Source organism: Arachis ipaensis, chromosome B06 (assembly GCF_000816755.2).
Source record: "Arachis ipaensis cultivar K30076 chromosome B06, Araip1.1, whole genome shotgun sequence".
Lineage (NCBI taxonomy): Eukaryota > Viridiplantae > Streptophyta > Magnoliopsida > Fabales > Fabaceae > Arachis > Arachis ipaensis.
In genome coordinates, this window is record NC_029790.2 from 22,003,753 (window position 1) to 22,008,428 (window position 4,676).

The following is a 4,676-nucleotide window of genomic DNA, read 5'->3' on the forward strand; positions in this document are numbered from 1 at the left end:
GCGCGCAAAGACTATCTTGCCCCTGCTTCCTTTCGCGCTTCTGGCGGTGGTTTTTAAACAGTTTTCTCCCTATCCACCTCCCACTCTTGCTATTTCCAACTCCTTCTCTCCCTAACATCCAAATCTTCCAGTGCGAACTCCCTCCTGCTTCAACTTTCAGTCCAAGTTTCTTTCATCATTCCAGGTAATTTTTTGGTCTCTATCCTTTGGTATCTGTGCTATGTCCTGCTGCTATGCGATTACTGCTTGCGTTTGTTGCATGGCTAGTTTATTTTTGCCGAAAGGTTTTTCAATGTTGGGGTAGGTGAGTTAGGGGAGGGGTATCATTCTAGGATAGGTTTTTGGGTGGTTTATGTGGTAGGCGTAGTTTTTAGCCGTGTTTGGTCACGATTGAGTTGAAAAGGCGTAGTTTCTGAGTTTTTTTCGGGCTCCCGACCTCATAGACTAACGGAGTGGTACCCCGCTGTAGGTATGCCTCGCGTTGTCTCCCGGTCTTCTGGATCTGGTGCGGCTTACGACCCGTATGCTTGGGTGACTGACGATATAAAGGAGTCGCCCAACCAAATGAGTTTGGAAGAGTTGACCGAGTTCCGGCAAGCCGGCCACTTGTGCGGTGGGACGGACGAGGAAGCCAACTATGAGGTCTCCGTTCCTGCCCCCCGCGAGCGTATTTATGAGCTCAACTTCCATTCTCCTCGGGTCCCCGATTGGATTTGGTTTTACAAATCCATGTTCACACAAGTCGGCGTACGGATACCGTTCTCGGATTTCCAAATGGCGCTCCTCAACCGGATATCCGTTTCCCCTTCTCAGCTCCATCCGAACAGTTGGGCTTCGATCCGCTGTTTCGAGATGGTTTGCGAGTACCTGGAGTTGCCGGTATCAGTAGACGTCTTTCTCTTTTTCTTTACCCTTACCAACCCTTCCAAGCAGGGGAAGGCGAGGAAGGGGTTTCTCTCTTTCCGTTCTGCCCAGGGTAGGAAGATATTTGGCCTCTTTGAGGACTCCTACCACGGCTTCAAAGACAAGTATTTCAAAGTTCGCCCCGTCAAAGGTCGTCACCCCTTTTGGTTGTCGTTAGAGGGGGAGCGCCTTATCCCGACGTACTGGAGTTTCGGGGCGGGGTCGAACTCCTTCATCAAGGTGACGTACAAAAGGTTGTCGCCTGTAGATAAACAAATAGCTGACGTTCTTTTTGCTATTTTTGAAAAGAACCCCGTGAACCCTAATCTTCTTATGGGTGAACGGGAGGCCGGCAGGAGCTATATCCGTGAGTTGTCTTGTTTGCTTGTCTTTGCGTTTACTGTTGTTTCGTTTATCCGTTTTGACGACTAACGCGTTTGTTGTTTGTTGTAGTGGAAATGTCTGCCACTGTGGTCGGACTTGAAAACTTGATGAAGACCTTTTTTAAGGAAAGTGACGACGAGAAAACAGAGAAGGATGCTGGGGAGGGGGAGGATCAGACCGGGAAATCAGAGGGTCCGGCCGTGGGGGTTGAAGGTCAGGGTGAGGCTTCTTCTCGGGAGGCCGTTAAGGCGGGGAAAAGGGCTATCAGGGATCAGGGTTCCCCTGTTCCTGAGGAGGCAACTGGCGGGCACTCAACCGCTTCTCACCAAGAAGATGATGACGTGGAGCTTATTCACACCCCCAAGAGGCGGAGGTCGTCAGCCAGCCCGGAGGGGGCCCTTAGTATCATGGAGAGAAATTTTGATGCAACAAGGTTTATAGATTCCCAATTGATCCCCGGGACGGAGGAACATTTCCTTGGCACTGAACTGGCTGGGCAGGCTAGATGGATGTATCGGACTTTGCTCCGGGGAGCCGTAATAGCCCGAAAGGCTGAGTTCGAGTTGTCGGGGATGCAAGCTCTCCGGAGGAAGCTCGAGTCCTCCGTTAAAGCCAATAATGATTTCAAAGTCCAAGTTGAGCAGCTCCAAGGTCAGTTGTCCGAAATGACGGAGAAGCTCAAGGTTTCGGAGGAGAAGGCGGCGTCCGCTGCCGAGAAGTTGAAAGTTTCGGACGAGTCGGTGGCCCGCCTAATCGAGAGGGAGATGACCTTGGAGGGCCAGCTGAACTCTGCCCAGGGCCGTGTGGCAACCTTGGAGAAAGAGCGTGACGAAGCTGTCTCGTTGGCTGAGGTCGCTAGGTCGGAAGTTGAGGGGCTCAAAAAGAAGCTGAAGGTGACCAAGGATCAGGGAACGAATGCAATTACTATGACTGAGGATGCCTTGAAGGCTCAAATGAAGATTGTGGCTCCCGACTTCGACACCTCTGCTATTGGGGTCTTCAAAATGATTCAAGATGGCAAGGTTGTAGATATGCCGAGGAAGTGATTCCTTGTAACTTTGTGTATTTGTCGTTTTGTTTGTTTTGAACAATTTGCTTGTCCGTTCCATATTTTGACACTTTATAAGTTATCCTCATTTGGTTGCTTTGTGATTTACGCTCGTTTCGTTGTCTTGTCGTGTTGCCGTTATCGTCTTACCGTTTATTCTGGGCGGGCTTATTTCTTGTGCCCGTCTCGCCGTTTTCACGTTTGGCAACGGTTCGGACCGATTTGGTCACGTCGTCGTCGAATTGGTTAAGGCTTATGACCCGTCTGGCTCCCGGGGTGATCAATCCCGGGGTGCCGTTTTAGGTATCAGTCGTGTGAAACAGATGTGAAGTAAGAAAATTTTAACAAGTAAAAAATTTGAACAAGTGAAAATTAATCGTCAGCTGGGCAAGTATTTGACAAAGTAAGTAAACAAGATGAATTAACATGTGGATAGGGCAAATATCAACTATCTGGCTAGGCTCCCTGGTCGGTGAGCCGGTGGGTCAAGAGTAGAACCTCTTTAGGTTACCTGCGTTCCATGTTCTGGGTATTTCCTTGCCGTCGAGTCTTTCGAGTTTGTAAGCGCCTTTGCCGAGTACCTCCCTTACCCTGTAGGGGCCTTCCCAATTTACCGCCAGCTTACCTTCCCCTGGGGTCGGGACGCCGATGTCGTTGCGTCGCAGGACGAGGTCCCTTTCCTCGAAATCTCGTTTGAGGACTTTTGCGTTGTAACGCGGGGCTATTCTTTGTTTCAGCGCCGTTTCTGTTAGGTGAGCCATCTCCCTTGTTTCTTCAATCAGGTCTTTCTCGACCGCTTCGCTCATGCCCGCGAGTAGTAGTCGGGGGCTTGGTTCGCCGATTTCGACTGGTATCACCGCATCGACCCCGTATGTTAGGCAAAAGGGAGTTTCCCCCGTAGCGCTTTGCTCGGTTGTCCGGTAAGACCATAAGACGGAGGAGAGTTTGTCAGCCCAGTTTCCTTTCTTACTGTCTAGGCGCTTCTTTAGACCAAGAAGGACGACTTTGTTTGCGGCCTCTACCTGCCCGTTTGTTTGGGGATGTTCTATTGAGGAGAACTTTTGCTTTACCCCTAGGCCAGAGAGGAATTCCATGAACTTCTTGTCGGTGAACTGGGTCCCATTGTCTGAGATAACGACCTCCGGGATACCGAAACGGGTTATCACCTGCCTCCACATGAACTTCCGGCAGTTGGAGGACGATATCGTGGCTAGTGGTTCAGCCTCCACCCATTTGGTATAGTAGTCAATGGCGACAATGAGGTATTTGACTTGTCCTGGGCCGACCGGGAAAGGTCCCAGGAGGTCGATTCCCCATTGTGCAAAAGGTCGTGTAGTCGTTAGCGAGCTTAGCTCGGAGGCCGGCGCCTTGTGGAAGTTGGCGTTTTGTTGACACTTTGTGCATTTTCTGACGAATTCCTTTGAGTCCTTCATCATTGTCGGCCAGTAGTATCCTGCTCGGATGAGCTTCCTTGCTAGGGCTTTGCCCCCGATGTGGTGTCTGCAACACCCCTCATGGACTTCTCTAAGCACGTAGTCCGTTTGGTCGGGGTGCAAACACTTCAATAGGGGCTGGCTGAGTCCCTTTTTGAATAGTTGTCCCTGTATGATTGCATATCTGGCCGCCTCCCTTCTTAAAGCTTTGGCTGCTTTCTCATCTTCGGGCAACTTGCCGAGTTCCAGGAAGTTGGTGATGGGGTCCAGCCATGAGGGGCTCGACTTCATCAAGTGGAGGGCGACCGTTGGTTCCTTCACCATGCCTTGGATGAGCGACCGGTTACCCGATCCTGGCTTTGTGCTCGCCAGCTTCGACAGGAGGTCTGCCCGTGTGTTCTTTTCTCTTGGAACGTGCTGGACGATGACCTCCTGGAACTGGCTTGTCATTTCCTTAACCTTTTCCAAGTATTTTTGGAGGAGGGGGTCCCGGGCTTGGTAGCTTCCGTTTACCTGCGAGGTGACGACTTGGGAGTCGCTGCATACTTCGACCCTCGTCGCCCCGACTTCCCGAGCCAGCATTAGTCCGCCCAGGAGAGCCTCATATTCTGCTTGGTTGTTCGACACTGGGAACTCAAACTTGGTCGATTTCTCATAGATGACCCCTGCTGGGCTTTCTAAGATGACCCCTGCTCCTCCGGACGTTTGGTTGGAGGCTCCGTCCACATGAAGCCTCCACCGTGTGCCCGTTTCTTCGGGAGGGTCCCCTGTTACCTCCACCAAAAAGTCGGCCATTGCCTGGGCCTTGATTGCATGTCGGGGCTCATACTGTAGGTCATATTGTGAGAGCTCGATGGCCCAGGTCATCATCCTACCAGCCAAGTCAGGTTTTTGCAGTATTTGTCGAA

General features: G+C 51.3%; 1 protein-coding gene across 1 annotated transcript in view; it reads left to right on the forward strand.

Annotated features, from left to right (window-relative positions):
- Positions 1 to 4,676, forward strand: part of LOC110263922 — a 7,437-nt gene that overhangs the window by 563 nt on the left and 2,198 nt on the right. The gene's annotated exons all lie outside the window — the stretch shown is intronic.